The sequence below is a fragment of the Lithobates pipiens genome, unplaced genomic scaffold, assembly GCF_037356315.1.
Source record: "Lithobates pipiens isolate NorthernLeopardFrog02 unplaced genomic scaffold, aLitPip1_a1.2 Scaffold_19, whole genome shotgun sequence".
In the NCBI taxonomy this organism is placed as follows: Eukaryota; Metazoa; Chordata; class Amphibia; order Anura; family Ranidae; genus Lithobates; species Lithobates pipiens.
The window spans coordinates 133,478,430-133,491,492 of NW_027507764.1; the positions used below are offsets into that span (position 1 = coordinate 133,478,430).

The 13,063-nt window shown below is 47.6% G+C and overlaps 1 pseudogene; it reads left to right on the forward strand.

Moving 5' to 3' along the window:
* The first annotated feature begins 3,534 nt into the window (after positions 1 to 3,534).
* LOC143998030 (protein QNR-71-like) lies at positions 3,535 to 12,787 on the forward strand (annotated as a pseudogene).
* The last annotated feature ends 276 nt before the right edge of the window (positions 12,788 to 13,063 follow it).

Sequence of the window (13,063 nt, forward strand, 5' to 3'; positions counted from 1 at the left end):
GGGCCTGCCTCTTCCTCTGCCTGTCATTTTTTAAATGACCCTGTGACCAAACTCTCAGTCCCTATACCAATGAAGGACTGCTGCAGTATAGGGCAGCGGTCAGTCAACAGTAGTGCACCTCAACCCTATGTATTGTGGACCTATACCAGTCCTTATAGAATGGCAGACTGTACCTCACTCAACCCTATGTACTGTAGTACCCTATACCTTACCAGTCCTTATAAGGACCTTTGTGGAACAAGTAGGTTGTGTGTGAGTGATTAGCAGACTGTACGTCAGTCCCTATACCGATGAAGGACTGCTGCAGTATAGGGCAGCGGTCAGTCAGCAGTAGTGCACCTCAACCCTATGTATTGTGGACCTATACCAGTCCTTATAGAATGGCAGACTGTACCTCACTCAACCCTATGTACTGTAGTACCCTATACCTTACCAGTCCTTATAAGGACCTTTGTGGAACAAGTAGGTTGTGTGTGAGTGATTAGCAGACTGTACGTCAGTCCCTATACCGATGAAGGACTGCTGCAGTATAGGGCAGCGGTCAGCAGTAGTGCACCTCAACCCTATGTATTGTGGATCTATACCAGTCCTTATAGAATGGCAGACTGTACCTCACTCAACCCTATGTACTGTAGTACCCTATACCTTACCAGTCCTTATAAGGACCTTTGTGGAACAAGTAGGTTGTGTGTGAGCGATTAGCAGACTGTACGTCAGTCCCTATACCGATGAAGGACTGCTGCAGTATAGGGCAGTGATCAGCAGTAGTGCACCTCAACCCTATGTATTGTGGACCTATACCAGTCCTTATAGAATGGCAGACTGTACTTCACTCAACCCTATGTACTGTAGTACCCTATACCTTACCAGTCCTTATAAGGACCTTTGTGGAACAAGTAGGTTGTGTGTGAGTGATTAGCAGACTGTACATCAGTCCCTATACCAATGAAGGACTGCTGCAGTATAGGGCAGCGGTCAGCAGTAGTGCACCTCAACCCTATTTATTGTGGACCTATACCAGTCCTTATAGAATAGCAGACTGTACCTCACTCAACCCTATGTACTGTAGCACGCTACACCAGGTTACCAGTCCTTATAAGGACCTTTGTGGAACAAGTAGGTTGTGTGTGACTGATTAGCAGACTGTACGTCAGTCCCTATACTGATGAAGGACTGCTGCAGTATAGGGCAGCGGTCAGCAGTAGTGCACCTCAACCCTATGCATTGTGGACCTATACCAGTCCTTATAGAATAGCAGACTGTACCTCACTCAACCCTATGTACTGTAGCACCCTAGACAGACCAAGTTACCAGTCCTTATAAGGACCTTTGTGGAACAAGTAGGTTGTGTGTGACTGATTAGCAGACTGTACGTCAGTCCCTATACTGATGAAGGACTGCTGCAGTATAGGGCAGCGGTCAGCAGTAGTGCACCTCAACCCTATGTATTGTGGACCTATACCAGTCCTTATAGAATAGCAGACTGTACCTCACTCAACCCTATGTACTGTAGCACCCTAGACAGACCAAGTTACCAGTCCTTATAAGGACCTTTGTGGAACAAGTAGGTTGTGTGTGACTGATTAGCAGACTGTACGTCAGTCCCTATACTGATGAAGGACTGCTGCAGTATAGGGCAGCGGTCAGCAGTAGTGCACCTCAACCCTATGTATTGTGGACCTATACCAGTCCTTATAGAATAGCAGACTGTACCTCACTCAACCCTATGTACTATAGCACCCTACACCAGGTTATTACCAGTCCTTATAAAGGACCTTTGTGGAACAAGTAGGTTGTGAATGATTAGCAGACTGCAGCAGAAGGGCAGCAGTCAAGTATAATATTCTTTCTATATTTGGAAGAAAGAATATTATACGTGTACAAGCCTATTACCATACCACTGATACCAGTCCTGAAAATAACCTTTGTGGACCTAATATAGTAACAGCTACTGATTAAACTGACCCTCACTGCCTCACACACTGCTTCCTGCCTGTCCCTATTGAAACTGACAAAACAGAGGCTGCTGGAACAATAACTGGTTACTGGAATAGCACTTTTGTGGACCTGATAGTAACAGCTTCTGATTAAACTGACCCTCACTGCCTCACACACTGCTTCCTGCCTGTCCCTATATAAACTGACAAAACAGAGGCTGCTGGAACAATAACTGGTTACTGGAATAGCACTTTTGTGGACCTGATAGTAACAGCTAATGATTAAACTGACTCTCCCTGCAGCACACACCGTCCTGTCCCTTTCTCTAAACTGACAAAAGACACTCAGGCTGCTGCAACAATCAGTAGCACAGCAAACCTATATACACCTAACACCTATACCAGTCCTAAAAAGAACTTTTGTGTACCAAATAGCTAGCGATTTGAGTCACTGCAATCTCTCCCTGCTCCACACAGCAACCTCTCCCTATAGTGACAGAAGAAAGAATGTAAAATGGCCGCCGGATCGGGTGTATTTATAAGTTAGGGGGAATGTCCAAGTGTCCATGTGCTGTAATGTCTCAATTGGCTGTCCTGTACCCCATGATGGATGTGTCATCATAGGTCAAAGTTCTTTTACACAGTAAACAAGGAAGTCCGCAGGGCGAACGGCGCCAATAGTCCGCCGAACGGGCGGACCGCGAACAGCCGAAATTTGCCGCGAAACGACCGCCGGGCGAACCGTTCGGCCATCACTAGTGGAAACCACCTTTTTGCCTGTGCTGCCTTATGGCACAAGAGCACTCTCCGTAATGGTACATTCAGCACTGGCTATCAAAGCAAAATGTAACCGAACAAACCAAACTTCAGTGTGGCTGAAAAGGTCTTCTGTATGTAGGCACTGCTGTGTCACACATTTCACAGAACCTGTCTACTCAACTGCAATCATTCCAGAGCTATTTATTTTAGCTAGACTTGCTATTTTGGTGTGAATGCAGTGTCATTTAGGCTCCATAAACTTCAATGGAAACACATCAAAAACGCAATGTGATTTTTGGCAGTTTTTTGTGTAGAAAACCCAGTCTCCGTCTCCTGCAAAACATGTGAAGAGAGACGGCAGAGACGGACGGAGTCTAACCAGTCAGACGGAGTTGTACGTCCTGTATTTCACTATATAAACTCACATTACTGTTATAAATACGTGTAAAATGCAAAACTCGTGGGTGTTACAGCATGTCCTCTTTACCCTTTCTTAGTGTATCCTTACTGTGGATGAGTGTGGGGTGTAGCAAGATGGCGGCGACGGAACGTCACTTCCATAGAAAACTGTGATGGGTTGACTGCTGGGAATGCCTGGTGCAAGGAGGGACTCCGCCGGGAATACCTGGTGTAAGGGGGGACTCCGCCGGGAATACCTGGTGTAAGGGGGGACTCCGCCGGGAATACCTGGTGTAAGGGGGGACTCCGCAGGGAATACCCAGTGTAAGAGGGGACTCCGCTGGGAATGCCTGGTGTAAGGGGGGACTCCGCCGGGAATGCCTGATGTAAAAGGGGACTCCGCCGGGAATGCCTGGTGCAAGGGAGGCCTCTGCCGGGAATGACCGGTGTAAGGAGAGACCCTGCCGGGAATGCCCGGTGTAAGGGGGGACTCCGCCGGGAATGGCCAGTGTAAGGGGGACTCCGCCGGGAATGCCCAGTGTAAGGGGGGACTCCCCTTGGAATGCCTGATGTAAGAGGGGACTCCACTGGGAATGCCTGGTGTTAGATGGGACTCCGTTGGGAATAACTGATGCAAGGCGGGACTCCGCTGGCAATGCCTGGTGCAAGGGGGGACTCCGCTGGGAATGCCTGGTGCAAGGGGGGACTCCGCTGGGAATGCCCAGTGTAAGGGGGGACTCCACTGGGAATGCCTGATGTAAGAGGGGACTCCACTGGGAATGCCTGGTGTTAGATGGGACTCCGTTGGGAATAACTGATGCAAGGGGGGACTCCGCTGGGAATGCCTGGTGCAAGGTTGGACTCCGCTGGGAATGCCTGGTGCAAGGGGGGACTCCGCTGGGAATGTCTGGTGCAAGGGGGGACTCTGCCGGGAATGACCGGTGTAAGGGGAGACTCCGCCGGGAATGCCCGGTGTAAGGGGGGACTCCGCCGGGAATGCCCGGTGTAAGGGGGGACTCCACTGGGAATGCCTAATGTAAGAGGGGACTCCACTGGGAATGCCTGGTGTTAGATGGGACTCCGTTGGGAATAACTGATGCAAGGGGGGACTCCGCTGGGAATGCCTAATGTAAGAGGGGACTCCACTGGGAATGCCTGGTGTTAGATGGGACTCCGTTGGGAATAACTGATGCAAGGGGGGACTCCGCTGGGAATGCCTGGTGTAAGGGGGGACACCGCTGGCAATACCTGATGTAAGGGGGACTCCGCTGGCAATGCCTGATGTAAGGGGGGACTCCACTGGCAATGCCTGATGTAAGGGGGGACTCTGCCAGGAATGCCTGATGTAAGGGAGAACTCCGCCAGGAATGCCTGATGTAAGTGGGGACTCCGCCGGGAATACCTGATGTAAGGGGGGGACTCCGCTGGGAATACCTGCTGTAAGGGGGGACTCTGCTGGAGTCAGATTCTAGTTGCACTTTATATCAGACCATTGCAAGCATAATACAGAAATTTTTAATTTGTCAAGGGAACTTTGATGCATCTTGTAATACGTTAGTGTTTCTTGTGGTGGCCCAATGTAAAATAGCAGATGTTTGGCAATGTTTAATGTAGTTTAAGCAAGGGTCACAGTCTGAAATTTCAGGAAGCAAGCCAATATAAATTTTACAGAATAAACACTAGTGCTTTTCAACAAGTGTTTTATATGACTCTATTGGAATCCTGTGACTTTAATAAACCGTGTTGTGCAGCTAATTAAAATTTGGTTGGAAGTGAGCTGAGTAAACTGTTCCCCTAGCATACCATAAATTCTAGTGATTTCTCCAGGTCCAAGTAACTGTTCTAATCTATTTCCAAGAGTTATATTGGTGACTCCAAACTTTTCTAAAGTGGTCAGTCTCCACGTGTGCTTTTATGGTTCATCCATAAGTCCTGTGGTAAATGCTGTTTATGGTTAGACACAACTTGTAAGAATCGACCAATTTCAGATTCGCACATATAATGTGGTAATGCATGTCAGCATCAATCAACCTTTTCCATGGTTTTGTATATCGTGAGCTAAAATTGTGTATCTCTACAGGTTTCCAAGATGTGTCAGAGTTCGGAAGGGGGACTGACCATGAAAATCACCTTGTACATGGTTGGTCCCTGGCCAGCAGCTCTTGGGATGACAAGCTTTATCCTGCCTGGAAATCTGGTGATCCTAGATGGGAAAATTGTTGGGGGGGGTAATATCTAAAGCTGACACCACAATATTTTCTTTCAAAAAAAAAAAGTTTAATCTTTTAGGTACTAAATACACTGTTTCATTTTAATAGTGAACCTTCCTGCCTCTCCACCCAAAGGGGATAATGTGGACCTGACATGACACTTGTATCTTAATGCAAATGTCTTCCAATGTGAGCACTTAGACAAGGGAATACTACTTTGGCAGTAGTCATTGAATGAGAGGCCAAACCAGACAGTCATGCCCTACTCAAAACTTTGCTTTCTGGCAAATATAGTATACAGAAACCTCCTCAGTTGTAGTTTTTCCTTACAATTACTAGGACTGTACTCTGGCCTCTGATTAAAGGGGTTGTCAGTGTAAACGGAAGCAAACCTATTTAGGAATTAAAGGAATATTGGCATCCTTTATAGTTCAATAAAGGAAACTGTAGCTACACCTAATTCCACATTTTTATACTGGCCTCTGAGCTTCTGTAAACCAGTGAGGTCTGCTGCTTGTGTCCTTGTGGAGGAATCTTTTCCAACCATTAACCTGTTTAGCAGACACCCAGCAGTTTTGGGAGATGGTGTAAGCCAGTAGGCTGGGTAATGTGTACAATTTTTCTGCTAGGCAAATGGTACCACGTAAACATGCAAAGGATGGATCAAATTAAAAACTGAGGGTTGGGCAAATCTAGCAACCTGCACTACTTGTGTACCAAAAGTGTGGCCCACTTATACCTTATTTACATTGACTTCTTGGCTACTGGAATCTGGCCTGTCTAAGACAGGATTATTTTTTTTATTTTTTTTTATCTTGCTTTAGGTGGCAAAGTAGTGGCATGCTTGACCAGTGACAGTCCTGCACTGATAGGGTCAAACGTTACATTTTCTGTGGCTCTGCAGTTTCCCAGATGTCAAAAGGAAAATGAAGATGGGGATATAGTCTATCAACAAGGATGTGCTAATGGTATATAGGTTTCTGTTTCTAATCTGTCAAGGGGTAGGATGGCTGGCTTTGTCTAATCCTCTATTTCCGCTTCCTTTAGTCATCAGTATGTGTATAACTGGACCAAATCGGTACCGTTCTGTAATGAAGGAAACTGTAGTTTTTCGAACAGGTTTCCAGATGGAAAACCATTTCCTCGCCACCGTGACAGGAGACACCATAACTTCATCTCCATCTTTCAAACACTGGGTTGATACCATTCCAAGTTATTCTCTATGTAGATCTCATAGATAATGGCTAGCTGAATTACAGCTTTGACAAGTTGCTGTGTGTGTTCTCTAAATCTGTAAAGAAAATTCTATTCGGGCACCAGGCTCCTGCCATACTGCACAACCAATAAGGGCAAGCTTTCTTATTAGCCTGGCTATATTACTTTATGGGTAGTTGAACTAATAAACTAGCGGGAAACCCCAGTCACTTGGCAGCTAGTTTGTATGGGCCTTTTCTGGATATTGGGCAAGTGATGATCTCATTTGGATATGTTTTCATGTGCAAATTGGCTTCAAAGCATTTTCTTCCTATTACTGAGCCCTACATGTGTTTCTAGGGGGAAACTACCGTATATACTCGAGTATAAGCTGAGATTTTCAGCCTCTTTTTTTAGGCTGAAAGTGCCCCCCTCGGCTTATACTCGAGTCACCACCGTCTGTCTACCCGATCAGCGTGTCGAGCAGACAGACGGCGGCCATTCCACTATTCAAAAGCCGCGCCTCCCTGTCTGTGATAGGCGGAACACTCAATTTCCCAGCAGTCAGTGGTCCGCCTATCACGGACATCCGCTCATCCTCATACTACGGACGAGGATGAGAGGATGTCCGTGATAGGCGGAACACAGACTGCTGGGAAATTGAGTGTTCCGCCTATCACAGACGGAGGCGCGGCTTTTGAACAGTGGAATGGCCGCCGTCTGTCACAGACGAGAAGAGGTGCGGCGATCCTGGCATGGCCGCCGTATGTGCAGAAGGACACAGGCTCGGGACACAGGCTCGGGACACAGGTAGGCTGGACACACAGGGCTGCACACACAGGGCTGGACACACAGGGCTGGACACACAGGGATGGAAACACAGGGATGGACACAGGGATGGACAGGCATGTCTCACCCTCGGCTTATACACGAGGCAATAAGTTTTCCCATTTTTTTTGTGGTAAATTAGGAGCCTCGGCTTATATTCGGATCGACATATACTCGAGTATATACGGTAGTCTGAATGCTAGAAGTGTAAAGTTTGACTTGATTCTGAAGGTATTTTCCATATCCAGGCCAGTACTATCAGACGACTGGAAGATCTTCAGCTGTTCTCTCAACAAATACTACAAACATCACAGCTGGTACACAGATGATCGAGGTGACTGTTTTTAGGAGAGGCAATCAAAAGCATTACCCTGTTGCTAAAGCAAGTGGCCTGTACATTGTAACAGGTAAGTGTGAAGATGCTGATAAAAACTTTTCTGTACATATTCTTGGTTCTGGTGTCTTGAAAAGTGTAGTTATAAATATAACCTGCTTTAAATTATCTGCATCCATATGGTGCATCAAAGTAGAGAACACTTTGCATCCGATCTTTGTGGAACTTGACTGTGGGGGGGTAGTGCCTCCTTCCTTTTGTGGGGAAAATGTGCAATTATACTGTAATAACATTTTTTACTTTTTTGATCTTCGGCACAGATTTTTCTGTGAAATGCAATGTGGGGGCATGTGTAAAGAATCTTCACTTACTTTATAGTGGCTCACCTTTTTATCTTCAGATCAAATTCCTTTCTATGTGAACATTTCTCCGAAAAATGACAAGAATTCCTCTGACCACATCTATATCAAAGATTCTCCAATTTCATTTGATGTTAAAATCCATGATCCAAGCCACTACCTCAACAAATCTATTCTGTCATTCAACTGGACCTATGGTGATGGCAGTGGCTCCTTTGTGTCCAATAACCCAGTCTCCACTCATACTTACACTTTGCTTGGAAACTTCAGTCTGAACCTAACCATCAAAGCTGCCATTCCAGGACCCTGTAAACCAGTTGCACCAACTACACAGATGCCTACAAACGCAACTGGTAAGTCGGGGGGAGAGAGAATGTTCTATAACTGCCGTTTGCTTAAATGGTAGCTTTTGGGGGGGGGGGGGTTCATGTGCAACAAGTATTACAATAACTATTACAATAACTATTGTCCAAAAGGTAACGCCACAGAAGTACCACCCTTTGAAACTGAGACCTAACTACAGAAGAACAGAATACTACCAATTCAACTATGACAACTACAAAAACTACAGTTGCAGGTAGGTGGAAAGCATTCAGAAATTTTTCATGGCTTAAAATTATACTTTTGGCTTAAATGTTTAAACTTAAACTTTTCTATTTAGATGGCATCCTTGGTATGACTTGTATTGAAATTAAAACTATCCAAGTGCCCTCCCAGGCTGAAGATTCTGTAATTGATTTTGTGTGGTCCTGTGAAGGCAGGTAGGTGCGGTGTGTGTGATGCTATTTATAATGGGTTGAGGCAGATTGGGGCCCTGGGCTGCACTGCAGTTAAGTGTCCCCTTTAACTGCAAAGAAGGATTGCAAGACAAAGATGTCCCAATTGTTTTTTTTACTAGCATATTCCCTCACAACAGAGCTACATGTAGAGTGAAGATGCACAGTATTGACAATACAATTATCCTGTTTTCCAGCAGTAAAATTGAGGTTGTAGTTTTGCCCCCTGGACATCTGCTCTGCCTAGACTCATGATGTTCCTCCGTATGCTAATGATATGGTTTGTCTCCAAGCATGCCTACAGGTGTCTGCACAATTGTTTAAGATGCTTCTTGCATGATTCTTCCGAATGTTGTATGTGATCCAATTCCAGCTTCAAACCAGTGCCTCTTGACCCTACGAAGAGAGTTTTCAGAACCAGGATCTTATTGTGTCAATATTACCCTAAGTGATGATGCAAGTCTGGCTCTTGCCAGTACCCTGGTCTATGTAGATGCAGGTAATTACAACATGTTGGGTGTCATTTTTAAAAGGGGTGTGTTTGTGTGTGTGTGTGAGTGTGTGTGTGTGTCCATCCCTGCAGACTCTACCAGAGCACTCTGACTAGTGTTATGCAGGACATTGAGGCTAATTGCTAGCTAGAGATGACTTGGCCTCAGCCCCTGGCCTTTATATCCACCCCTTACCCCCACCCAGGGCTCCACTGCAGGGTCAGGAGGTCCCAGTCCAGAGGTGGGCTGGACACACGGCATCCTGTGCTGGCACTGCCTGCTGATTGACTTCTCTGGTGCTACCTCCCCACTGAAACCAGTATAGAGATGGAGGACATTGACATCAGCACTTTAAAGCTCTTAAAGCGGGAGTCTGCCGGGAGCCCGCCGTTTTTTTTTTTTTAAAAGCCAGCAGCTACAAATACTGCAGCTGCTGACTTTTAAAATAATGACACTTACCCGCCCAGCGCGCCCGCGATGTCGGCACCCGAAGCCGATCTCTCGATTGTCTCTCGGGTGCTGCCGCCGCCATCTTGGGTATGGGAATCAGGAAGTGGAGCCTTTCGGCTTAATTTCCCGGTTCCCTACTGCGCATGCGCAATAAGGATGGTCCCCGCTGTCTCTGGGATCCGTGTGTTTCCCAGCAGGCAGCGGGGGACCTTCGGAAAGGGGCGTAGATTCTGCGGAAAGGGGTGTACCTTCTGCAGAATCTACGCCGGAAGTGGGTGCAGATACCTGTACTGTACAGGTACCTGCACCCCCCTCCCCCCTGAAAGGTGCGAATTGTGGTGCCGGAGGGGGGGAGGGTTCCAATGAGCGGAAGGTCCACTTTAGGGTGGACCTCCGCTTTAATATATGCAATTTATACAGTTGGGGGGGGTGTTAACTTCTTTCTCAAATTGCCTTTCAGGACAACCCCGGAGAGAGTGTAGCTCCACCTTCTTCTCAGGTAACACATGCCCACTTTAAAAACTCCCCCTCTTCCAACATGGCTTCAGTTATTGTGTTTCCTCCATGGTGGAAGCATGTGCCTGGAACCAGGGAAGCTACACTCTCTCCGGGGGAGAGCAGGCTTACCAGTGGTGGTGTTGGTGCTTTTTTGTGGCCCCCCAGCAGCTCCTCCAGGGATGAGGGGAGTCCTGGTGCTCCCGGTCCCGCCATCTCAGGGGAGCGAGGACCCTCAGAGGGCCGGCGTCGTGAGCCTGGAGGCCACTGGTTAGCGCTGGGAGGGCTCTGTTGCTGGCGGGGGTCGCTGCAGGTCAGCGGCATATCCCCGTTTTCGGGTCAAGGTCCCGGCCGGCGAACACGTCGTTTCCGGCGACGCAGGGCGGTCTGAGGGGGCGTGGCACCGTGGTTCCAAGCACCTGGAATGCAGGGACTAGGGGGCGGGTCAGATGACCGGTGCTTCCGCTTCCGGCCATCGCTGATGACACGGCGGGTGGGAAAATTCTAAAAGTATGGCGGAATCTGAACGAGCGGAGCTGTCCTACTCGGCCGAATGGACGAGGGCAAGACAGCGATGGCAGGCGCCCCCAGCACCGGTCCAGCCCAGGTAGGTGAGGTGCAGCGGCACTTTCTTGCTACCCTAATGGGCTGCTCTTTGGGTTTTTTGTATGTTCCTCCCTATCAGGGGGCCTGTCGCTGCAGGGTCAGAGGTGACGTCTCTCGGACCCTGCAGCATGGTTCAGGGGTCTCGCTGGTGGCCTTTTGTTGTGACCTGGAAACCTATTTGACTACTCTTGTTTGCTGCTTGCCATTGACCTTGAATTTGTACCTTGACCATTCTTCTTCTTTGTCCCTTTTGTACTCAGCTGCCAGATTGGAACCGACCCCGGCTTGGCTCTCGACCATTCTACATTGACTTTCTGTGCTTGGAGCCATGATCTGAGCAGACAGGGAAATATCCTGGCAGTGACTGACCACTTCACTTGGTATGCCCAGGCATTTCCCACAAAGGATCAACAGGGATCCACGGTGGCCAAGATCTTATTGGAGAAGTTCTTTGTACACTATGGCCTGCCCCAATGTATCCACTCTGATCAAGGTAAAGATTTTGAGAGCAGCCTCATCAAGAGACTTTTAGACCTGTTAGGCATTAAGAAGTCCAGAACCAACCCATACCATCCTCAAGATATGCTTGGGACTTTGAATTCAGAACAAAAGACGAACTGGAGCAAGCATATAGCCGCTATGGTACATGCTTATAACAGCACTGCAAATGATGCCACGGGATACTCTCCCATCATCTGATGTTTGGACAGGAGGCCTGGCTGACAGTAGACTTGGCCTTTGGCACGTCCTTAGACCATACCTTGACAACCTCCCACAGAGGGTATGTGGACTGATTACGGAAAAGTCTCAAGACCGCCTAGAACAAGGCCCAAGCGGCCTCAGATGCCCGAGGACAGAGGAACAAGAGAAATTTTGACCTCAGAGTATGAGTGTAGGACTTGCAACCAGGTGACAGAGTACTGCTAAGAATCCTGGGTGTCCCTGGAAAGCACAAGTTGGCTGACTGATGGAAGTCACAGCCCTATGTTTTTTGCAAACAGCTGCCGGACTCCAAGTATATCAAATCTGGCCATAAGGGAGCACAGGCCTGCTGAAGACTTGGCACCGCAACCATCTGTTGCCTCTGTCGGAAGCAGTTCTTGTGCCACTACAGCCAGATTCACAGTCCACATCCAAAACCTCTCAGAGACCCAGACCTGTGACTAGGTCTCAGTCGTTGCCTCTTGCTGAAGAGGATGCGAATAGCGAGGATGAAGAAATGGGAATGGATTGGCTGTAGCCATCCTAAATACCAGGGCCTGCCACTCCCCCTTCTTCTCCTCCCAAATTGATTGACACTGGGACATTGAGGCCAGAAGCCCTTGAGTTTGTGCCTTAGAGCCCACCTTTTGAACAGTTGAAAGATCTTCAATCTTCTATGCCGGTGTCCTGTCATATAGAGTCCCCCATCGGATAGTGTCCGCTGTGTACTGCGCATGCGCAGTACACAGCACATACAGATTCAGAAATTACCCAAAGATGAACGGCGCCTGCGCCGTGAGTCCAGGTTGTAGCCCCACCATCCAAGTGGACATAGAGTTGGAATAAAAAGAGCCGAGCGCAGTGAGGCCGAGCCCGAAGCATGGCGAGCCCGCGAGGGGTCCCCTAATTTTGCCAGCCCTATTTCCGCTTGGATGGTGGGGCTACCACCTCGACTCACGGCGCAGGCGCCGTTCATCTTCAGAGGTTTTCCGAAGCTTCTTCTGCTCCGTACTGCGCAAGCGCTGTGCCTGCGCAGTATGGGGCGGACACTATATGATGGCAGGACACTATATGCCAGAACACCGGCAGCAGAGCCCGAAGACTTCCCATCCTTCACCGAAGAGGAAGCTGAGTCTGATATGCAGGAAGAAGAGAAAGCTGATGAAATGGAGACCAGGGTCCCTGTAACTCTAAAGCCTAAAAATCAGAGAGAGAGAGAAGAGCTATTCACCCACCTAAGAGACTGACCTATGATACTCTGGGTGAAAGCTCTGGGGAAGCTGTTTTCTAGACATGTGCAATTCGTTTAGTTCTGAATTCGTTTTTTAACGAATTTAGACAAATTTGTTAATTTTTTAAATTTCTGAAATTCTGAATTTTTCAATCTCTGAAATTTCGAATTTCCAAATTTAGAATTTTCAAATTTCCAAAAATTCAAAATTCCGAATTTTTCAATTTCTGAATTTAGAATTTCCAAAATTTAGAATTTCCACATTTTGAATATCCGAAATTATGAAGAGAGA